The sequence below is a fragment of the Bombina bombina genome, chromosome 7, assembly GCF_027579735.1.
Source record: "Bombina bombina isolate aBomBom1 chromosome 7, aBomBom1.pri, whole genome shotgun sequence".
NCBI lineage: Eukaryota > Metazoa > Chordata > Amphibia > Anura > Bombinatoridae > Bombina > Bombina bombina.
Genome location: NC_069505.1, coordinates 475,538,991 through 475,564,615, shown reverse-complemented (window position 1 = coordinate 475,564,615; position 25,625 = coordinate 475,538,991). Strand labels below are relative to the sequence as shown.

General features: G+C 39.5%; 1 long non-coding RNA gene across 2 annotated transcripts; it reads right to left on the bottom strand.

Annotated features, from left to right (window-relative positions):
• On the bottom strand, positions 1-25,498 carry LOC128666772 (uncharacterized). Of its 2 annotated transcripts, none has more exons than XR_008403267.1 (2): positions 25,347-25,498; positions 1-2,261 (listed from the first exon to the last, which is right to left on the bottom strand). It is a non-coding gene; the product is annotated as an uncharacterized LOC128666772 (long non-coding RNA). The 2 variants fall into 2 exon arrangements; XR_008403268.1 differs by lacking the exon at positions 25,347-25,498 and adding an exon at positions 10,009-10,132.
• Between the last annotated feature and the right edge of the window lie 127 nt (positions 25,499-25,625).

Here is a 25,625-nt window from a genome sequence, read left to right as displayed (position 1 = left end):
TGATCTAAAACTTTTCTGTTCATTGAAAGATACAATGCATGTCTTATAGGCTACAGTAACAGCAGATAGGGTTAACTTGATGACACGTTATGACAGCGTCATTTTACACAGTTATACACAGTGTTGTTCTGGAAATTCACTAGCTCTAAACAATATTCTATAGTCATAATAAGCAGTGCATCTTAGAGAACAACAAGGTCGTTTGAACATCTTATAGAGATAGTACCCTCCGGGCCTAGTGCCAGGGACATCTACAAGTAGGGATGCACCGAAATGAAAATTCTGGACCGAAACCGATACCGAAAATTCAGGATGATCCTGGCCGAAAACCGAAACGAAACCGAAATAGTTTTTTTCTTTTTTAACTACAGTGTGTGTGTGTAGCTGAGAGAGCTTGTAGGCGGGAAAGCTCCAACAAATGGACATGGTCACTTGTACAGTAGGGCGCAATCTGCAGTGAAACTATAGCTCTATAAGAGAGAGCGTGGTTATAGCCAGACAACAATAAGAGGTGGACATGTGTTTTGTTTTTGGGTGTAGTTATCCGTGCGATGAGCGTGGCTGCACCTTATCGTCTCTCATCATATCTCCGCCTAGTTCCTGGTGCGGGTCTCACACTGACCCGTCAGATTATATGTCCGGAGCCCCAAATGGAGTCTGCCTGTCACCTATCACCAGGACCACTGGACTTAGCTACAACCTTACGTGCAAGGTGGTTATAGAAAGTTACTGTGCTTTTTTGTATACACTGTCTGGTGGGTGCTAATTTGTACCAACTGTGTGCGAGCTTGGGGCTTATGCTTATAAAGTGTGCACGCATATTTGCCTCAGGTGAATAGAATGTCTACGCACAAGAGGTTGATGTATGAGCACTGTATATAAGGCTTAAAGATATTCACTTTGTGTGCTTAGGGCTATGTCTGATAATATCAAGTGTTTATAAACATGTTACTTATCCTCCTTTGATATTTGTATTCACTATTCAGAACTTTGGTTTCCTTCTCTGCTGGTTTCAAATATCATCATGTCATGGTACTTATGCGTGTGCTCTGTGTACCATGCCAGTGCTGTGCTGCTCACCTTATGCTAAGGATAGACATGTAACTCAATAGAACAGGGGAGGGCTGTACATTTTTAGCCATTTTGGTCCTCTTTGGGCCGAAATTGGAATTGCACATTTTCGGCGGCCCAAATTTTGGTGCATCGCTAGTATTATTCTTTATTTAGTTCTGTGTAACAGAATAAGATTTAACCGTTTTTGTTTTGTTACCAATTATCAAAATAAAGTATAGTCCTAGAAAACTATTATTATATGCAAAACAGTAAGTCAAGTAATGAACTCAAACAGCAGCTCTAGGCTGGCATCAAATTTAAAATATGCTACACAATAATTTTGCCGAAAATAAAAGGCAAAAAAACCAAAAACCGAAATAACAAAAAATGCTATTTTCGGCCGAAATTTTCTGCGGCCGAAATTTCGGTGCATCCCTATCTACAAGGTTAGCTAGCTTTGCAGAGTAAAATAACAAGCATATATTTCTCACTACAGAATAACCCATTATAATAAAGATTAATCATTACAAGATGGATGCCAAGAACAAGATGGCGCTAGTCAGGTCAACATTAACCCCTAACATACCACCCTTTTATTCTAACAGAATAACATAAAAATAGACAGGCGCAGAAAATGAGGAAAGCCTTTAACAACAGTATGAGCCTAATACTACGGTAACAGGGCTCTATGTGAGAAATACTATAGAAAAAAATATTCACATATCGTGGTATAATTTTGAGGCCAATAGGGCACAATTTGTCACTACACATAGGTGCGGCCTCTCCAATACGCTCCGTCTACCTTCCAGCATCCCCAAAACTACAGGTCTATCTGCACAAAGACCCAACCAGCCCCCTATCTACCCCCAAACAACGCTGCATCTTTTATTTCTCCACCTGCATTGCTAGCACCACCCCCCCAATATGTCCAACAGTTCTTTACTCTGTACACTCTCCACAGGGAAGCATGACATGGGAACAGCACAAATGTCTCTAGGTGGCCTCTGATCACTTTAAGAACAGTCTTTGTCCTCTTAGAGCGCTCCACCTTCCTCAGACACTTTGCTTTAATACAGTTCATTTGCAGTAGGGGTGCTTATCCAGTGTTCTTCCACAGGGAGATGCTGGAAATCTGATGGTTTGTTCATGGGGTAGTCAAGGTAGCCAGTGGATCCCCATAGCAAGCAGACACTAGAGTCAGAAGGAGTCTGAGAAGGAAACAGAAACAGCACAAGATGAGTACACACCCCAATACAATCACAATTATGTCCAAATAAAACTTCTTTCATCTTTTTTTGTAAGCATCACAATTCCTTTAGCTTAACTCATCCTATGTCATTTAGAACCAAAAAAAAACATTGTGGATATATAATACAAACTAAATACATTGATACTTTTACAGAGAATAATTCACAGCTTTTCTATACAATTTAAATGATACTTCATGAATACTAAGCAAGTGAAAACTGCTAGACTTCATCAAGAGGCTGAATGGCTATGTTAAAACTTATGCTAAGGCCTGCCCTGTAGCAAAAATGAAAAAAATAAAACAGTCAATAAAAATATTTTCTTAAAAAATGAATCTCTTTACACTGTCACTTTGAACTACTAAAAATAAAAGAACCTAGTGTTGCTTTATTCTGCACAGCTACTATCTATAATGTTTATAATTCTCCAACTATGATCCTAATAGTCAACAATCTCATCTGATATAAACACTACTAGTTTACTAATTATTTTATGCAACCTAAATTTTCTCACACTCCTGTATGAGGAAAGAATACAATCATAACATTATTTAAAACTACAAAATCTCTTAAAGGTAAACACATCTTTATGGAAAAATAATTCCTTTCATTGACAAACCTCTGGAACTACAAAATTCAAATTGCAGATACCATACCAATTAATAAAAGGTAAAAATACACTTGCTTTCATAAACTATAATTATGCTACTCCCTAAATAAATATTTCTCAGTATAATTAATGCAAACTTCTAGCTGAGACATATCCTCATTGCGTTCCATAGGGTGAAGGGTCTAAAATATTCTGATATATTGCAGCATTTTCTTTATACTATAAAGGTACAAACATATTTTCTATACTCAGTGGGCCAATCAATAGGTTACACTACTGCAAGGTTTAAAGTTACGCTTATCTAAAGGGTTACTTTGTTAAGTACATAACCACAATGTGCACTAATACCAATAAGGCATGCTTTTCTGTAGACAAAACTATATGATTTCTTATAACTAATATGATCAACAGAAAATAACGCCAATACAAGAGCATACAAAACAAGAAATATAAGTAAACGAGTTAAAACAATACTCCCCTAATTTAATTGGTTGACCCTGTAACAGCATAACAGGTTCTCAATATCAACCGGCAAGGCACAGTCCAGAGAAGGATAGTCTTTATGTTCTGACGACACACATCAGAGGAAACAGTCATGGATTACCCAGAGTCCAGTTCTGGGGCTGGTACCAGCATGCAATGCAAAGAATGGATCCAAAGATATTTCAGCAACTTTTACTGCAGTAGGGTGGTTAAAACAAGCTTGACAAAAGGTCTTTCTCTTGTAAGGTGTATTCAGTCCACGGGTTCATCCATTACTTGTGGGATATTCTCCTTCCCAACAGGAAGCTGCAAGAGGACACCCACAGCAGAGCTGTCTATATAGCTCCTCCCCTAACCCCGACCCCCAGTCATTCTCTTGCAACTCTCGACAAGATAGGAAGTATCAAGAGATATGTGGTGACTTAGTGTAGTTTTACCTTCAATCAAGAGTTTGTTATTTTTAAACGGTACCGGCGTTGTACTGTTTTTCTCTCAGGCAGAAATTAGAAGAAGAATTTTGCCTGGAGGTTGATGATCTTAGCGGTTTGTAACTAAGGTCCATTGCTGTTCTCACACATAACTGAAGAGTATGGGAAAACTTCAGTTGGGGGAACGGCCTGCAGATTACCTGCTTTGAGGTATGTTCAGTAACTTTATTTCTAGAGAGATGATAAGTTCTAGAAAATGCTGACAGAGCCTTATGTATTTGAGGTAAGCTAGATGCAGTGATTTAACAATGACTGGGATCATGCCTACAAAACAGGGTAATACTCATGTTAATACTCATATTACTTAGAGACAAAACGTTTACAGGTTTCATAAATAGGACGTTTTTTCTCTGAGGGAGATGTCTTTATTTGGGGCCTAGTTTCCACATGGCTAGTCAGATACTCCTAGGAGTATTTTCTTAAGGCCCCTCTGGCATCCAGTACATGGTGGGAGGGGCCTATTTTCGCGCTCTAGATGCGCAGTTTCCTTCAGACTGAGACATCTAGCTTCCCTAGAGTAGTCCTCTGGCATCTGAGGACCACTATGGAGGGTTTATTTTTTCCCTAAATCGTATTTGAGGGCAGGTAGGAGCCTCAACAGAGCTGTGGCAAGGTGCTTAACTGTATTTTAACGGTGCTTGACGTTTTTTAGATCCGTTTTGGAGCCTAAGGGGTTAATCATCCATTTGCAAGTGGGTGCAATGTTGCTTTAGTCCCTTACACACACTGTAAACATTTCAAAGACTTCACTATATTTTTACACTGTTTTGCAGTTTAAGGGCTAGTTTTTTTCTCTTAAAGGCACAGTAACGTTTTTATTTAATTGCTGTTTCACATTTATTAAAGTGTTTTCCAAGCTTGCTTGTCTCATTACTAGTCTGTTAAACATGTCTGACATAGAGGAAACTCCTTGTTCAATATGTTTGGAAGCCATTGTGGAACCCCCTCTTAGAATGTGTACCAAATGTACTGAAATTTCTATAAACTATAAAGACCATATTATGGCGCTTAAAGATTTATCTCCAGGGGATTCTCCGACTGAAAAAAGGGAGATTATGCCATCTAGGTCTCCCCATGTGTCAGAACCTATAACTCCCGCTCAAGTGACGCCAAGTACATCTAGCGCGTCTAATTATTTTACCTTACAGGACATGGCGGCAGTTATAAATGCTACCCTCTCAGAGGTATTGTCCAAACTGCCAGGGTTACAAGGAAAGTGAGACAGCTCTGGGGCTAGAACAAATACAGAGCTTTCTGACGCTTTAATACCTGTGTCCGATATACCCTCACAATACTCAGAAGCCGAGGCAGGAGAGCTTCTATCTGTGGGTGACATTGCAGATTCAGGGAAGGCGTTGCTTCAGTCTGACTCTGAACCTGTTGTAGTTCCAGAGAAATTGTGTAAAATGGACAAATACTTTGCAGTACCTGTTTACACTGATGTTTTCCAGTCCCTAAGAGGTTTTCGGAAATTATTACTAAGGAATGGAATAGACCAGGTGTGCCGTTCTCTCCCCCTCCTGCTTTTAAAAAGATGTTTCCCATAGATGCCGCCACACGGGACTCGTGGCAGATGGTCCCTAAGGTGGAGGGAGCAGTCTCTACCCTAGCTAAGCGTACAACTATCCCTGTCGAGGACAGTTGTGCTTTTCTAGATCCTATGGATAAAAACTTGGAGGGTCTCCTTAAGAAATGTTTTATTCATCAAGGTTTTATTCTCCAGCCTCTTGCATGCATTGCCCCAGTCACTGCTGCAGCAGCTTTTTGGTTCGAGTCTCTTGAGGAGGCTCTACAGGTGGAGACCCTGTTAGATGAGATTTTAGACAGGATTAAAGCTCTTAAGTTAGCTAATTCCTTTATCTCTGATGCCGATTTTCATTTAACCAAACTAACGGCTAAGAATTCAGGTTTTGCCATTCTGGCGCGTAGGGCGCTATGGCTTAAATCATGGTCAGCAGACGTTACTTCAAAGTCTAAGCTTCTTAACATCCCCTTCAAGGGACAGACCCTATTCGGGCCTGGTCTGAAGGAGATCATTTCTGATATTAGTAGAGGAAAAGGTCACGCCCTTCCTCAGGATAGGTCCAATAAGTTAAGGACCAAACAGAATAATTTTCGTTCCTTTCGAAACTTCAAGAGTGGCGCAGCTTCAGCTTCCTCTAATACAAAACAAGAGGGAAATTCCGCCCAGTCCAAACCAGTCTGGAGACCTAACCAGGCTTGGAACAAAGGGAAGCAGGCCAAAAAACCTGCTGCTGCCTCTAAGACAGCATGAAGGAGTAGCCCCCGATCCGGGACCGGATCTAGTAGGGGGCAGACTTTCTCTCTTCGCTCAGGCTTGGGCAAGAGACGTCCAGGATCCCTGGGCACTAGAGATTGTTTCCAAGGGATATCTTCTGGAATTCAAAGGTTCATCTCCAAAGGGGAGTGATCCACCCAGTTCCAAGGGAGGAACAGGGGCAGGGTTTTTATTCAAACCTGTTTATAGTTCCCAAAAAAGAGGGAACGTTCAGACCAATCTTGGATCTCAAGATCCTAAACAAATTTCTCAGGGTCCCATCTTTCAAGATGGAGACAATCCGAACCATCCTCCCTATGATCCAGGAGGGTCAATATATGACTACCGTGGACTTAAAGGATGCTTATCTCCACATTCCGATTCACAGAGATCATCATCAGTTCCTCAGGTTCGCCTTCCTAGACAGGCATTACCAGTTTGTGGCTCTTCTCTTCGGATTAGCCACGGCGCCAAGAATCTTTACGAAGGTTCTAGGGTCTCTACTGGAGATTCTAACACCACGGGGCATAGCGGTGGCTCCTTACCTCGACGACATCCTGATCCAGGTGTCGACTTCTCAAATCGCCAAGTCCCATACGGACATTGTTCTGGCCTTACTGAGGTCTCACAGGTGGAAGGTGAACAGAGAAAAGAGTTCACTCTCCCCCCTCACAAGAGTTTCCTTCCTTGGAACTCTGATAGATTCGGTAGAAATGAAATTTTTTTTGACAGAGGTCAGGATATCAAAGCTTCTAAATTCTTGCCGTGTTCTTCATTCCACTTCTTGGCCGTCAGTAACTCAGTGTATGGAAATGATCGGCCTGATGGTAGCGGCAATGGACATAGTTCTGTTTGCCCGCCTACATCTCAGACCACTGCAACTTTGCATGCTCAATCAGTGGGACGGGGACTACACAGATTTGTCTCCTCTGTTAAATCTGGATCAAGAGACCAGGGATTCTCTTCTCTGGTGGTTATCTCAGGTCCATCTGTCCAGGGGTATGAGTTTCCGCAGGCCAGAGTGGACTATAGTGACGACAGATGCCAGCCTTCTGGGCTGGGGCGCAGTCTGGAATTCCCTGAAGGCTCAGGGTTCATGGACTCAGGAGGAGGCCCTCCTTCTGATAAACATTCTGGAGCTAAGAGCGATATCCAATGCTCTTCAGGCTTGGCCTCAGCTAGCTGCGGTCAGATTAATCAGTTTTCAGTCGGACAATATCACGACTGTAGCCTATATCAACCATCAGGGGGGAACAAGAAGTTCACTGGCAATAATGGAGGTTTCCAAGATAATTCTATGGGCAGAGGTTCACTCTTGCCATCTCTCAGCTATCCATATCCCAGGAGTAGAGAACTGGGAGGCGGACTTTCTAAGTTGGCAGACTTTTCATCCGGGGAGTGGGAGCTCCATCCGGAGGTATTTGCCCAGCTGATTCAACTATGGGGCAAACCAGAAATGGATCTGATGGCGTCTCGTCAGAACGCCAAGCTTCCTCGTTACGGGTCCAGGTCAAGGGATCCCCAGGCAACGCTGATAGATGCTCTAGCAGTGCCCTGGTCCTTCAGCCTGGCTTATGTGTTTCCACCATTTCCTCTCCTCCCTCGTCTGATTGCCAAGATCAAGCAGGAGAGAGCTTCGGTGATTTTGATAGCACCTGCGTGGCCACGCAGGACTTGGTATGCAGATCTGGTGGACATGTCATCCTTTCCACCATGGACTCTGTCGCTGAGGCAGGACCTTCTACTCCAAGGTCCATTCAAACATCCAAATCTAGTTTCTCTGCGTCTGACTGCTTGGAGATTGAACGCTTGATTTTATCAAAACGTGGTTTCTCCGAGTCGGTCATTGATACCTTGATTCAGGCTCGAAAGCCTGTCACCAGGAAAATCTATCATAAGATATGGTGTAAATATCTTCATTGGTGTGAATCCAAGGGTTACTCGTAGAGTAAGGTCAGGATTCCTAGGATAATATCTTTTCTCCAAGAAGGATTGGAAAAGGGATTATCGGCTAGTTCCTTAAAGGGACAGATTTCTGCTCTGTCTATTCTTTTGCACAAGCGTCTGGCTGATGTTCCAGACGTTCAGGCGTTTTGTCATGCTTTGGTTAGAATCAGGCCTGTGTTTAAACCTGTTGCTCCGCCATGGAGTTTAAATTTAGTTCTTAAAGTTCTTCAAGGGGTTCCGTTTGAACCCTTGCATTCCATAGATATCAAGCTTTTATCTTGGAAAGTTCTGTTTTTAGTAGCTATCTCTTCGGCTCGAAGAGTTTCAGAGTTATCTGCCTTACAGTGTGCTTCCCCTTATCTGATCTTCCATGCAGATAAGGTAGTTTTGCGTACCAAACCTGGGTTTCTTCCTAAGGTAGTATCTAATAGGAATATCAATCAGGAAATTGTTGTTCCGTCACTGTGTCCTAATCCTTCTTCAAAGAAGGAACGTCTGTTACACAATCTTGACGTGGTTTGTGCTTTAAAGTTTTATTTTTTTTAAGCTACTAAGGATTTTCGTCAAACATCTGCATTGTTTGTTGTCTACTCTGGAAAGAGGAGAGGCCAAAAGGCTTCGGCAACTTCTCTTTCTTTTTGGCTGAGAAGCATAATCCGTTTAGCTTATGAGACTGCTGGCCAGCAGCCTCCTGAAAGAATTACAGCTCATTCTACTAGAGCAGTAGCTTCCACATGGGCTTTTAAACATGAGGCCTCTGTTGAACAGATTTGTAAGGCGGCAACTTGGTCTTCGCTTCATATTTTTACTAAATTCTACAAATTTGATACTTTTGCTTCCTCGGAGGCTATTTTTGGGAGAAAGGTCTTACAGGCAGTGGTGCCTTCCGTTTAAGTGCCTGCCTTGTCCCTCCCTTCATCCGTGTCCTAAAGCTTTGGTATTGGTATCCCACAAGTAATGGATGAACCCGTGGACTGGATACACCTTACAAGAGAAAACAAAATTTATGCTTACCTGATAAATTTCTTTCTCTTGTGGTGTATCCAGTCCACGGCCCGCCCTGTCACTTTAAGGCAAGTGTTTTTATTTTTTAAACTACAGTCACCACTGCACCCTATAGTTTCTCCTTTTTCTTACTTGTCTTCGGTTGAATGACTGGAGGTGGGGGTTAGGGGAGGAGCTATATAGACAGCTCTGCTCTGGGTGTCCTCTTGCAGCTTCCTGTTGGGAAGGAGAATATCCCACAAGTAATGGATGAACCCGTGGACTGGATACACCACAAGAGAAAGAAATTTATCAGGTAAGCATAAATTTTGGAATTCAGTAAGTCTATCGCAACTCCTCCCCAGGAAAAGCACAGTGACTCTTGTAGTAAAAGTAGAAAAGTCTTTATTGGTAGTAGAGCGTAAATAAAAACAGGGATGTGAGATACAACTCACAAATTCAAAATTGGTGTTCCAGTATTGCAAGACACGGCAAACATGTTTCGTGTGGGGCCTCCACACTTGTTCACTGCTGTTAATTGCAAGCACTGGATACACCTTTAAAGGGCAATCAATCACCAAAAATTGTAAACATGTGTGTACTTAACCCTGCCTATATAGTAAATTACCAAAAGATACACAAACATTGATACTTAACCCTGCCTATATAGTAAATTACCAAAAGATACAAAACTTTAAAGGTGTATCCAGTGCTTGCAATTAACAGCAGTGAACAAGTGTGGAGGCCCCACACGAAACATGTTTGCCGTGTCTTGCAATACTGGAACACCAATTTTGAATTTGTGAGTTGTATCTCACATCCCTGTTTTTATTTACGCTCTACTACCAATAAAGACTTTTCTACTTTTACTACAAGAGTCACTGTGCTTTTCCTGGGGAGGAGTTGCGATAGACTTACTGAATTCCTGTTTGCCTTTTGTTTGGCGTCCTAACGACGACGCTGTCTTACGACACCCTCACTTGGAAGCAGGCTGATGACGTGTGCACTCGCTGAAGACACGCTGCCGGAGAAGACGTGGAAGTGGTGAGCGCTGGGGATCTGATGTGTCTGCTGTGGTTTGCTCGTTGATCCGTTGCTGCCCTCACTCACGTAAGGCTGAATGTAAGCGTTATACTGTGCGGTGCTGAAGATTTTAATTGCCTGTTGTGCCGTAATTTACTCTTTTGACTCTGTTGCTTTATGGACTTTTGGTAGTAGCAAAATCATACACACATTGCCATCATGTCAGAAGCTGCTAACAGCTTTGTTTTACGGGACTTGGAAGCTACCTTACACACATATGAGGAAGGGGTCGATGATATATTTGATGACAACACTAACACTCTAGATGACCTCTTTTTTCATATTGATGAGTTAAGACGCAAGGACATCAAACTTGATCTTGATATAAAAACTTTTTTACTTTACAAAAAACAAGCAAGGATACCGAGAGGATTGAGGATCAGAAAATTCCCTTCTTTTTCTGTAACGGACTCTGATTTTATTAACAAATGGAATCATGTATTGGATGTTTGTTCTTTTGCTCTCATAGATCTTTTGGTGGAATATAAAAAACAACTTAGGCTAGACCTTGTTGCACAGATTAAATTGGTACAGCAGGATTTACTTAAATTTCAATCTGATATTAATTTTGTTCCCTATGATAATAGGTTTGAAGCTAATATGGCCAAATTCACCAAAGATTTGTGGGAATTTAAAAAACAAAAACTATCTAGAGACAAAAGGGATTATGATTCTGAGAAAGTTTATAGGTGGAATATCTCTAGACAGGGGTCTAGACATCATAGTCGTAAGTTTCAGAAATTTAATCAAAGCAAAGATATTGCTAAAGAAAGCAAAAAAGTACACTTTGCTGAAACCGACTATGAGGTAGAAACCTCTGATCCGGACTCTGGCGATGATGTGGTCTTGCCTAGTGTCAGTTCGGCACTGGACAATCCAACTAATCATATTAATGAGTCAAAAAACGAATTACGCCAGAAAAGACTTTTCTACTTTTACTACAAGAGTCACTGTGCTTTTCCTGGGGAGGAGTTGCGATAGACTTACTGAATTCCTGTTTGCCTTTTGTTTGGCGTCCTAACGACGACGCTGTCTTACGACACCCTCACTTGGAAGCAGGCTGATGACGTGTGCACTCGCTGAAGACACGCTGCCGGAGAAGACGTGGAAGTGGTGAGCGCTGGGGATCTGATGTGTCTGCTGAAGCATAAATTTTGGTTTTGTCTTCATTTTTTCTCTCTTTAAAGGTTTACTTGTATTCAATCTTCAATCTTTTGAAGAGTGCACTTATGCAATTTTGTCTGTACAAATTTTACCTAAATATGGAAAACTCAAAAATAATTCAGTTAGTGTCTTTAATCTCTGGATACAGCAACATGATCTCATCCTACAAATACAAATATTGTGTTAAGAACAAAATAGGTTCACTTTCTTACTTAAAATAATAAACACCCATCTCACATAAAGATACTCATCAAGATTTCCCCCTTGTTTGCGTGAAACATCCCATGTGGCACGCAAACACAAGATAACACAAAACTAAAAGACAAATCATGCACTCCACTCATGCATGCAGAATACTATTCTCAATAGCAAGCAAAATCAAATACACCTCACTATTCAATATGCCATTCATACAGCACGCTTCCACACGCAGTCACAAAAGAGAAAAACATAACAATCTCTTAGAAAACAGTTAAAACCACTTGTCCATTCCACAAAACAAAACATTAACAGCCGACACAAACTTTAAACAACCACAATTAACCTGAAATTCAACACATATACTGACATTCACTGAAACACAGCACTCGCAAAACACTACAAATAATTAAAATCCTAAAAGAACCAGCTATACCCTGGTTTGCAAATTCTACTATGCACAATACTATAAGATCATACTAATGATACAATCACTGCAGATGCTCAATAAACTCCAGTTGCATATTTACAAATAAAATCCCTAACCATAAATTTACAAAGGAACACACAAACACCTAAGTATCCTATTTTAGGAAAGATCAGATAACCATGGTACAGCCACTGTTCTATATAGCTCCTGCCCGCATGCACCATGCAAATCCACTGTTAAATAAATCAGGTATGGCACAAATAATTTGTGAAAAGCTCTAGAATCCAGTCTATACTTTTACATAACCAAAATTTGAATAACAACACAATTATTTGATCTAACTTTGTTTATAATTTGATATTCACCATTGCAGCTCTCTAGCCAAATATAACAAATGTATATAACAAAAAAATGAGCTTTCTACAAAAGAATAATAATAAAATTTCCCCTTTAAATTGTTCCAAATGATCCATTGGCCTCACTTATAATAAAAATGTATACTGATGTTCATTCATTTAAATATTTTCTCTCCTCCTTTTTTCCCCCCCATTAGTCTCACAGATCGCAACACCAAGATTGTAGACAATTTATCAGTTCAGCTTGCATTAGAGAGAGAATTAAGTTACACTGCATAAATATCTGCCATCTAAACGGCAGATTTAAAAAGAATAATACAAAGAAAGGTCTAAAAAAATATATTTTGCAAACTGCTAATACAGTGCTATTGCTACTCATGAACTCCTTTCACATGAGTGAACTGGTCCTTTAAATAATAAAATGACAATTTTCCATTGCTCTGTCTAAACCCTAAGCTTCGGTTTTACAGACAAATATAACATAATAAAATATACTTATTACCTGAGATTCAACCCATTGCAATAACTGTGTCTTGAAAGCACAAAACTAGCTACTTAATATACACAAACTCATAAATACTATTCAGCTTGTATAACAAGCCATTGACAATACCTTAATATCAAAACTATATTACAGTGTATTGTCACTTTAAGGACTAACCATTTATCACGTAACACCCATGTATATTAAAATTTCTACTGAATTAATTTACTTGCAACAGAAACGGACCCAAATACTTTTAGATAAATTTGATGATATATAGCCTATAACCATATTTTATCTTTTCTACTAACGCCGTGCACAGATCTTGCAAATACAATGTTAATCTTTTTCATTTACCCGAACATGACCAAAGGTCCTCAATCATCCGCACATTCACAACTCCCTTAATTAGTTCACTTGCAAAAAACGATATATGTATATGCCGCAACAGGTGGACAATTTTTTTTATTTGCGTACAACAATTATCACTTAAAACTAAAACTGCTATTAATAACACACATACTTAAAACATGCTGTTGACTTTAAAATACAGTTATAAAGCTATAACAATCAAACTTCAAATACCTCATTACAACGTCTGATTTCTTAGCTAATAAACTAGCTTAAATAATTAGCATACAGCACCAAAGTAATTTTTACAGCAATACACACACACACAAGCTCATCTCATGTCGCATACCAGATTCACTCCATTTTTTTTCTTTCCTTCTCCGGAAAACAAATATTTCATAACATACCAAAGACATATCAAGATACAACAAGATTAACTTTCCACCAAATTTAAAATGTATTTGAAAGTGTCTGAATTTGCAAAGAATGGCCATTTCCCCACAAATTGAGAAAAACACATTTCAAACAGGATAAAACATCCTCTGCTTTTTTTTTTAATTTGTTTGATCTAAGCAACTCTTCTACACGTGATAACAAACACAGCACACATGACACATCAAAATATACAAAATTTCCTTTTCATTACTGCAAACAAAGGCCTAGATTTGGAGTTTGGCGTTAGCCGTGAAAACCAGCGTTAGAGGCTCCTAACGCTGGTTTTAGGCTACCGCCGGTATTTGGAGTCAGTGATTAAAGGGTCTAACGCTCACTTTTCAGCCGTGACTTTTCCATACCGCAGATCCCCTTACGTCAATTGCGTATCCTATCTTTTCAATGGGATCTTTCTAACGCTGGTATTTAGAGTCGTTTCTGAAGTGAGCGTTAGAGCTCTAACGACAAAACTCCAGCCGCCGGAAAATAGCAGGAGTTAAGAGCTTTCTGGGCTAACGCCGGTTCATAAAGCTCTTAACTACTGTACCCTAAAGTACACTAACACCCATAAACTACCTATGTACCCCTAAACCGAGGTCCCCCCACATCGCCGCCACTCGATTTAAAATTTTTAACCCCTAATCTGCCGACCGCCACCTACGTTATACTTATGTATCCCTAATCTGCTGCCCCTAACCCCGCCGACCCCTGTATTACATTTATTAACCCCTAACATGCCCCCCACAACGTCGCCGCCAGCTACTTACAATAATTAACCCCTAATCTCCCGACCGCAAAGCGCCGCCACCTACGTTATCCTTATGTACCCCTAATCTGCTGCCCCTAACACCGCCGACCCTATATTATATTTATTAACCCCTAATCTGCCCCCCTCAACGTCGCCGATACCTGCCTACACTTATTAACCCCTAATCTGCCGAGCGGACCTGAGCACTACTATAATAAAGTTATTAACCCCTAATCCGCCTCACTAACCCTATCATAAATAGTATTAACCCCTAATCTGCCCTCCCTAACATCGCCGACACCTACCTTCAATTATTAACCCCTAATCTGACGACCGGAGCTCATCGCTACTATAATAAATGGATTAACCCCTAAAGCTAAGTCTAACCCTAACACTAACACCCCCCTAACTTAAATATAATTTACATCTAACGAAATTAATTAACTCTTATTAAATAACTTATTCCTATTTAAAGCTAAATACTTACCTGTAAAATAAATCCTAATATAGCTACAATATAAATTATAATTATATTATAGCTATTTTGGGATTAATATTTATTTTACAGGCAACTTTGTAATTATTTTAACCAGGTACAATAGCTATTAAATAGTTAAGAACTATTTAATAGTTACCTAGTTAAAATAATAACAAATTTACCTGTAAAATAAATCCTAACCTAAGATATAATTAAACCTAACACTACCCTATCAATAAATTAATTAAATAAACTACCTACAATTACCTACAATTAACCTAACACTACACTATCAATAAATTAATTAAACACAATTCCTACAAATAAATACAATTAAATAAACTAGCTAAAGTACAAAAAATAAAAAAGAACTAAGTTACAAAAAATAAAAAAATATTTACAAACATCAGAAAATTATTACAACAATTTTAAACTAATTACACCTACTCTAAGCCCCCTAATAAAATAACAAAGACCCCCAAAATAAAAAATTCCCTACCCTATTCTAAATTAAAAAAGTTAAAAGCTCTTTTACCTTACCAGCCCTGAACAGGGCCCTTTGCGGGGCATGCCCCAAGAATTTCAGCTCTTTTGCCTGTAAAAAAAAACACATACAATACCCCCCCCCAACATTACAACCCACCACCCACATACCCCTAATCTAACCCAAACCCCCCTTAAATAAACCTAACACTAAGCCCCTGAAGATCTTCCTACCTTGTCTTCACCATCCAGGTATCACCGATCCGTCCTGGCTCCAACATCTTCATCCAACCCAAGCGGGGGTTGGCGATCCATCATCCGGTGGCTGAAGAGGTCCAGAAGAGGCTCCAAAGTCTTCCTCCTATCCGGCAAGAAGAGGACATCCGGACCGGCAAACATCTTCTCCAAGCGGCATCTTCGATCTTCTTGCATCCGGTGCGGAGCGGGTCCATCTTGATCCAATCAGCCAATCAGATTGAGCTCGCATTCTATTGGCTGATCGGAACAGCCAATCGGATTGAACTTGATTCTGATTGGCTGATTCCATCAGCCAATCAGAATATTCCTACCTTAATTCCGATTGGCTGATAGAATCCTATCAGCCAATCGGAATTCAAGGGACGCCATCTTGGATGACGTCCCTTAAAGGAACCGTCATTCGTCGGGAGACAACGGAAGAAGAGGATGGATCCGCGTTGCCTGCTTCAAGATGGACCCGCTCCGCACCGGATGCAAGAAGATCGAAGATGCCGCTTGGAGAAGATGTTTGCCGGTCCGGATGTCCTCTTCTTGCCGGATAGGAGGAAGACTTTGGAGCCTCTTCTGGACCTCTTCAGCCACCGGATGATGGATCGCCAACCCCCGCTTGGGTTGGATGAAGATGTTGGAGCCAGGACGGATCGGTGATACCTGGATGGTGAAGACAAGGTAGGAAGATCTTCAGGGGCTTAGTGTTAGGTTTATTTAAGGGGGGTTTGGGTTAGATTAGGGGTATGTGGGTGGTGGGTTGTAATGTTGGGGGGGTATTGTATGTGTTTTTTTTACAGGCAAAAGAGCTGAAATTCTTGGGGCATGCCCCGCAAAGGGCCCTGTTCAGGGCTGGTAAGGTAAAAGAGCTTTTAACTTTTTAAATTTAGAATAGGGTAGGGAATTTTTTATTTTGGGGGTCTTTGTTATTTTATTAGGGGGCTTAGAGTAGGTGTAATTAGTTTAAAATTGTTGTAATAATTTTCTGATGTTTGTAAATATTTTTTTATTTTTTGTAACTTAGTTCTTTTTTATTTTTTGTACTTTAGCTAGTTTATTTAATTGTATTTATTTGTAGGAATTGTGTTTAATTAATTTATTGATAGTGTAGTGTTAGGTTAATTGTAGGTAATTGTAGGTAGTTTATTTAATTAATTTATTGATAGGGTAGTGTTAGGTTTAATTATATCTTAGGTTAGGATTTATTTTACAGGTAAATTTGTTATTATTTTAACTAGGTAACTATTAAATAGTTCTTAACTATTTAATAGCTATTGTATCTGGTTAAAATAATTACAAAGTTGCCTGTAAAATAAATATTAATCCTAAAATAGCTATAATATAATTATAATTTATATTGTAGCTATATTAGGATTTATTTTACAGGTAAGTATTTAGCTTTAAATAGGAATAAGTTATTTAATAAGAGTTAATTAATTTCGTTAGATGTAAATTATATTTAAGTTAGGGGGGTGTTAGTGTTAGGGTTAGACTTAGCTTTAGAGGTTAATCCATTTATTATAGTAGCGATGAGCTCCGGTCGTCAGATTAGGGGTTAATAATTGAAGGTAGGTGTCGGCGATGTTAGGGAGGGCAGATTAGGGGTTAATACTATTTATGATAGGGTTAGTGAGGCGGATTAGGGGTTAATAACTTTATTATAGTAGCTCTCAGGTCCGCTCGGCAGATTAGGGGTTAATAAGTGTAGGCAGGTGTCGGCGACGTTGTGGGGGGCAGATTAGGGGTTAATAAATATAATATAGGGGTCGGCGATGTTAGGGCAGCAGATTAGGGGTACATAGGGATAACGTAGGTTGCGGCGGTTTACGGAGCGGCAGATTAGGGGTTAAAAAAAATATGCAGGGGTCAGCGATAGCGGGAGCGGCAGATTAGGGGTTAATAAGTGTAAGGTTAGGGGTGTTTAGACTCGGGGTACATGTTAGAGTGTTAGGTGCAGACGTAGGAAGTGTTTCCCCATAGGAAACAATGGGGCTGCGTTAGGAGCTGAACGCTGCTTTTTTGCAGGTGTTAGGTTTTTTTTCAGCTCAAACAGTCCCATTGTTTCCTATGGGGATATCGTGCACGAGCACGTTTTTGAGGCTGGCCGCGTCCGTAAGCAACTCTGGTATCGAGAGTTGCATTTGCGGTAAAAATGCTCTACGCTCCTTTTTTGGAGCCTAACGCAGCATTTGTTTGAACTCTCGATACCAGAGTTAAATTTATGGTGCGGCCAGAAAAAAGCCCGCGGAGCGTTAACAGCCCATCTACCGCCAAACTCCAAATCTAGGCCAAAGAGAGAAAGAGTTTTACAAACGGAGCTGCTGTAACAGTTTTTTTTTCTGTTCTCTGACTATGTGATCTGTGTGTGTGCCCCCCCTTCTTTGCCCTCAACATTCTTTAACACAGAGTTTTTTCTTTGAATCTACACAGCAGTGCTTACTGACAGGTTTTTTTATGATCCCGCTCCCTTTCTCGAGTGGATGTCTCTCTGCTTCTGAAATACTTCTGTTAACCCCTTTGTAGACATTAAAAATGCAATAACATTCTCCTTTTCGAACACGCATTTATTATCAATATTTTACATGCAAATAAGAGCAGCAATGCTAAAAATGCACAGTCAATTAATATGTTCTAAGCACAGCACATACAATTTTATAGCAATTAAATAGCAATAAGCAAAGCAAAGCATCAAATATCAAACGTCAGATCCAGGTAGGTAACAAAACTCTATTATAGGAATGGATATGGACAACTTCAACACAAGTGGGACTCAAACCCACTTATCACAAAGCGATGGCAACTTCAAGTGCATGCCAACTTTTATCTTGCGCGCTTCAATCAGACAGAACTACAATATCTGTCTTAAACTAGCACAGGACTATTAACCTGTCTAGAGGGATTATCACAAGTGCCGACAGGACTCAAACCTTCGCACAAACCCTGCTTCTTTCTTTACTGCAGGAATCCCTTTTAACCCTTTATCATATATTCCCAACACATATTACAAAAAATAAAACCAACTAAATTTAGGTTCAGATTCACAGAGGGAAAGTAGAGTAAAAAAACCACTCATCTACTTACCAACTGCGAATCCCACGAGCTGACACCAGAAACTGTAAGGTGTTGGTTTCATGGGGGGAGTGTCAGGTCAGGCCTAAGCCTCGGGCCCACTGTACCACCTAGAGCAGATGTAGATTATCTGATAAGGATATCCTTAGAACAGACTCAGACCACGCAGCAATGATCTAAAACTATTCTGTTTATTGAAAGATACAACGCATGTCTTATAGGCTACAGTAACAGCAGATAGGGTTAACTTGATGACACGTTATGACCGCGTCATTTTACACAGTTATACACAGTGTTGTTCTGGAAATTCACTAGCTCTAAACAATATTCTATAGTCATAATATGCAGTGCATCTTGGAGAACAACAAGGTCGTTTGAACATCTTATAGAGATAGTACCCTCCGGGCCTAGTGCCAGGGACATCTACAAGGTTAGCTAGCTTTGCAGAGTAAAATAACAAGCATATATTTCTCACTACAGAATAACCCATTATAATAAAGATTAATCATTACAAGATGGATGCCAAGAACAAGATGGCGCTAGTCAGGTCAACATTAACCCCTAACAGTCCCCACTGTGGAAGCTTGTGGGGCACATTGGTTTGTGTGAAACGCAAGGATCTATCAGCTGGGCACTGCCGACTACCTGCTTGAATCACAGACCTACCCTTGAAGGAGGACGGAGTAGTTTTTGCCTTTGTGATCTTTCTGAACAGCTCGAAAGTGTTCAGGAGGTGTGACTCGCACTTTTTAGTGCCTACTACTCTGTGAGTACCCTGTACATATTGTATGGAGATGTCCTGTCCATTTTGATCTTCACCGTTGCAGCGCCTTCTTCTGTTTTTATCTTTGATACAGTGATCGTTGCTCATTTGCCGTATTGAGCCTGGGAAAGAGACAGCAGCCGTAATTGTCCCATGATAAAAGTATCTTTCTGTTTCTGTGTTATATCGTTATATCCCGGTATCTAAGGAGGACTTGAATGCATCTTTTCCCCCTTTTTGGTTTTTTAATTTTGTTCATTTTTGTTTTCGCAATGTTTTGATGTTTGCATAGTCCTTCACTAGAAGGCTTTTTTATCTTATAAGTTTGTTCTAACCACATTTACATATAATTTTTTTAGCCCTTTTGCACGAAGCATTGTTCACTACAATATATGCACATTATATATTATTTGTCTTGTTGACATCAGTCAGGCACATCCAGCTCATATATATTTTTATATATATTTACAGTATGTGTATATACTGTATACATATATATAAATATACAGATATAATGCTTGCTATACACATAGGGGCCAATTAATCATAGTGTGAGCTGTAGCGGATCATGTCCGCCGCACATCGATAAATGCTGACAGCATACGCCGTCTGCATTTATCATTGCACAAGCATTTCTCGTGAAATGCTTGTGCAATGCTGCCCCCTGCACATTTGCGGGCAATCGGCCGCTAGCAGGGGGTGTCAATCAACCCGATCGTATTCAATCGGTCAGATTGCTGTCCGCCGCCTCAGAGGTACTTCTTAACTCCTGTTTCCGGCGAGCCTGAAGGCTCGCGCAGAAACAGGTACACACAGGGCATGAAAAATCGGCCCCATACTCTTGGCTTACAGGGCTATGACACATCTTATTGTTAGGATGATCAGACTGACAGAACCTCAAGGGGAAATGTCATTTTGTGCCGCTATTTCTTGTACTAAGCGCCAGTCCCGAGGAACCTCTAAGACAATAACCAGGAGCATATAGATCAGACTCACTCTCCAGCACCGAGCTCTTGTCAGTGCTTTGACCTTCGACCACAGCAATCTAGGGCAGATCCAGCTCAGCAAATGCACAGACAGGCAGTTTACCACAGCCTACTTGTTCAACCCTACAGCCTGGCTCCTGCAAGCAGTATGTATGTACCCTCTACATTAACTTTTCAGCCACCGGAAGGGGTGAAATACAAAGAGGCTCAACTGCAAACAAAACACAGTTTTCAAAATAGATTATGCTGCGTGCAATAAATTACTTGTTATTAGAAAAGACATAAGTCATAAGAAGCATGTATAACCTTTACTCTCACTCAAAGTCAGTAATCTTCTTGTCAGTCACTTTCCCGCTACTCTGACTCTGAGGCTGAGCGTGGCATCAGGTGACGTGGGTGCAACCCCCAACCCCACAAAACAAATGTGGCGCTGTGTGCATCAAGGAGCAGACCACTGTCTGAATGGAGTCAGGTTACTCCTTCCTTGGACCCACCCCGCCGCAAAACGGGCGTTAATGGCACTGTCTCTGAGCCTGTGTATTTTAATTAAAAAAAAAAATATTGCAGATGCAGTCCGTAACTCTTTCTACAGACAGGCAGGGCGCCCCTCACTGCAGTGCGCCTGTAGGCACATGCCTACTGTGCCAAAATGAATTAAAATCACCTAACACTGGCTATGTTACTAGGATAAACCAATTGATTAGATGTTTTGATAAAAATTATAATATACTGTATTCAATGTTCATGTAACTTATTTTATTTAGGTCAAACTAGCAGAATATTACGAGATAGGATACGTGAACACATTCTTAAAATAGAACATGAATCTACAGAAACCAATCATTACTCTCATTTTAAAGAAATCCATTCAGGAAATATGAAGAATTTTAAGTATTGGGGTATAAAAAAACTTCATTTAGGAGCAAGAGGTGGAAATATAAATACATTACTATCTAAAAAAAGAAGCAGAACTCATATTTAACTTCAATACCTTCTACCCCTTTCGGTTTGAATTCCGAACTTAATTTGAGTTAGCTTATTTAGGATAATTATAAACCCTCATATATATTGATATTTTAATCTTCATAATAGCTTCATAATATATTCCTTATTATAAGCTAATATAAGCTAATACTATTAACATTAGATATGTGCATGGCTAAAAAATTTGGTTCGTTTTCGGTTCGGATCGATTCAGACTTTTCGAATTTCGGTTCGGATCGATTCGAATTCGGCAAAATTTGTATGAATTCGTTTCGGATTTATTCGGATTCTAATTAATTCGTTTCGGATTTATTCGGATTCGAATAAATCCGGCTGAATTCGGTTCTATTCGGTTCAGAAATTCGGAAATTCTTTATGTTTTAGGTGGGATATGCTGTGTATTAGACTAGTATTATATGTACTGTATATTAGGTGTAAATACTAGTGTAATACACGGCCATCCGAATCTACCGAATAAAGTCAGTAGTTAAGAGCTTTATGGGCCAACACCGGAATATAAAGCTTTTAACTACAGTGCTAAAGTACACTAACACCCATAAACTACCTATAAACCACTAAACCGAGGCCCCCCCACATCGCAAACACTATCATAAAATTATTTAACGCCTAATCTGCCGACCGGACATCGCCACCACCTACATTATAGCTATTAACCCCTAATCTGCTGTCCCTAACATCGCCGACACCTATATTATAGTTATTAACCCCTAATCTGCCCCCCCCAACGTCGCCGCAATCTAACTACAAGTATTAACCCCTAATCTGCCGACCGGACATCGCCGCCACCTACATTATAGCTATTAACCCCTAATCTGCTGTCCCTAACATCGCCGACCCCTACATTATAGTTATTAACCCCTAATCTGCCCCCCCCACGTCGCCGCAATCTAACTACAAGTATTAACCCCTAATCTGCCGACCGGACATCGCCGCCACCTACATTATAGCTATTAACCCCTAATCTGCTGTCCCTAACATCGCCGACCCCTACATTATAGTTATTAACCCCTAATCTGCCCCCACAACGTTGCCGCAACCTAACTACAAGTATTAACCCCTAATCTGCCGACCGGACATCGCCGCCACTATAATAAATGTATTAACCCCTAAACCGCCGCACTCCCGCCTCACAAACACTATAATAAATTTTATTAACCCCTAATCTGCCCTCCCTAACATCGCCGCCACCTACCTACAATTATTAACCCCTAATCTCCCGCCCCCAACGTCGCCACTACTATAATAAAGTTATTAACCCCTAAACCTAGGTCTAACCCTAACACCCCCTAACTTAAATATAATTTAAATAAAACTAAATAAATTTACTATAATTAAATAAATTAATCCTATTTAAAACTAAATACTTACCTGTAAAATAAACCCTAATATAGCTACAATATAACTAATAGTTACATTGTAGCTATTTTAGGATTTATATTTATTTTACAGGCAACTTTGTATTTATTTTAACTAGGTACAATAGTTATTAAATAGTTAATAACTATTTAATAACTACCTAGCTAAAATAAATACAAATTTACCTGTAAAATAAATCCTAACCTAAGTTACAATTACACCTAACACTACACTATCATTAAATTAATTAAATAAATGAATCCTATTTAAAACTAAATACTTACCTGTAAAATAAACCCTAATATAGCTACAATATAACTAATAGTTACATTGTAGCTATGTTAGGATTTATATTTATTTTACAGGCAACTTTGTATTTATTTTAACTAGGTACAATAGTTATTAAATAGTTATTGACTATTTAATAGCTACGTAGTTAAAATAATTACAAATTTACCTGTAAAATAAATCCTAACCTAAGTTACAATTGGCTGTTCCGAACAGCCAATAGAATGCAAGCTCAATCTGATTGGCTGATTGGATCAGCCAATCGGATTGAACTTGTATCTGATTGGCTGATTGAATCAGCCAATCAGATTTTTCCTACCTTAATTCCGATTGGCTGATAGAATCCTATCAGCCAATCGGAATTCAAGGGACGCCATCTTGGATGACGTCACTTAAAGGTACAGTCATTTAGTTGTCGCATCAAGAAAGAAGAGGATGCTCCGCGTTGGATGTCTTCAGGATGCTGCCGCTCCGCTCCGGATGGATGAAGATAGAAGATGCTGTCTGGATGAAGACTTCTGATGGATGGAAGACCTCTTCTTGCCCCGCTTGGATGAAGACTTCTGCCGGTCTGGATGTCCTCTTCTGCCCCATCGGATGAAGACTTCGGCCCGGCTGGGTGAACACGACTCAAGGTAGGGAGATCTTCAGGGGCTTAGTGTTAGGTTTATTTAAGGGGGGTTTGGGTTAGAGTAGGGGTATGTGGGTGGTGGGTTGTAATGTTGGGGGGTGGTATTGTGTTTTTTTTTACAGGCAAAAGAGCTGTTTTCTTTGGGGCATGCCCTTTTAAGGGCTGGTAAGGTAATAGAGCTGTTAACTTTTGTAATTTAGTATAGGGTAGGGCATTTTTTTATTTTGGGGGGCTTTGTTATTTTATTGGGGGTCTTAGATTAGGTGTAATTAGTTTAAAATTCTTGTAATTTTTTTATTTTTTTGTAATTTAGTTTAGTTTATTTAATTGTATTTCATTGTAGGTACTTGTAGTTAATTTATTTAATTTATTTAATGATAGTGTAGTGTTAGGTTTAATTGTAACTTAGGTTAGGATTTATTTTACAGGTAATTTTGTAATTATTTTAACTACGTAGCTATTAAATAGTCAATAAATATTTAATAACTATTGTACCTAGTTAAAATAAATACAAAGTTGCCTGTAAAATAAATATAAATCCTAAAATAGCTACAATGTAACTATTAGTTATATTGTAGCTATATTAGGGTTTATTTTACAGGTATTTAGTTTTAAATAGGATTAATTTATTTAATTAATTTAATGATAGTGTAGTGTTAGGTGTAATTGTAACTTAGGTTAGGATTTATAATCCCGTTATTACCTATTCCCCAGTTTTGCATAACCAACAATTATAATAATATAGATTTTACCTCTGTGATTACCTTGTATATAAGCCTCTGCAGACTGCCCCCTTATCTCAGTTCTTTTGACAGACTTGCATTTAAAGGGACACTGAACCCCAATTTTTTCTTTCATGATTTGGATAGAGTATGCAATTTTAAGAAATTTTCTAATTTACTCCTATTATAAAATTTTCTTCATTTTCTTAGTATCTTTATTTAAAAAGCAAGAATGTAAGTTAAGATGCCGGCCCATTTTTGGTGAACAACCAGGGTTGTTCTTGCTGATTGGTGATAAATTCACACACCAATAAACAAGTGCTGTCCAGGGGGGCTGAACCAAAAAATAGCTTAGATGCCTTCTTTTTCAAAGAAAGATAGCAAAAGAACAAAGAAAAATTGTTAATAGGATTAAATTAGAAAGTTGCTTAAAATTGCCTAATCTATCTGAATCATTAAAGAATAAATGTGGGTTCAGTGTCCCTTTAAGCCAATCAGTGCTGGCTCCTAAATAACTCCACGGGAGTGAGCACAATGATATTGATAGGGAACACAAAGTAAATTGGAAAGTTGTTTAAAATTGCAAGCCCTGTCTTAATCATGAAAGTTAAATTTTGACTACGCTGTCCCTTTAAGTTTTAAATAAAAGTTACGTTTTAATTTGTTCTGCCATTACTAGACTGGGCAGTGAGTGCCATACTGCATTCTTCAGTGGATATTCTCACTTTCTTTTCCATGCAATACTTTAATTTGTCTGGGCATTTTATCTAAACTCTCTTTCTCTCTCTATATATATACAGATATACTTGGCCTCTGCCCACCCCCTCTACACACAGGTATTCATATCCTCCACCCTAACACTATACACAGCTACACACACCCTCTAGACCCCACATCCATCTATTAATACATTAATAGATTTATATTTACACTATAAATATACACATCACAAAATTGTGCAGTTTAATAAGATAGTCACCCACCTTCTAACACAGGATTCTCCCCCACACTCCATAGCTGATAATACAAGGTTATAGCACACGGCTATTACACAGTTAATAGCAACAACTACCTTACCTAACACACATTCACTATACATAATCATGAACAGTTAATATGCAACTGTAACAGCTAGTTCCCATCCAGCTAAAGCACTTGTGACGTCAGCAACACGTGTGAATGTTTCTCCGTCGGATTTGATCGCAGCAGACATGTGACATCACGGGTCCTTTTGCTGGATTGGAACTAGCCGCCACCAATTG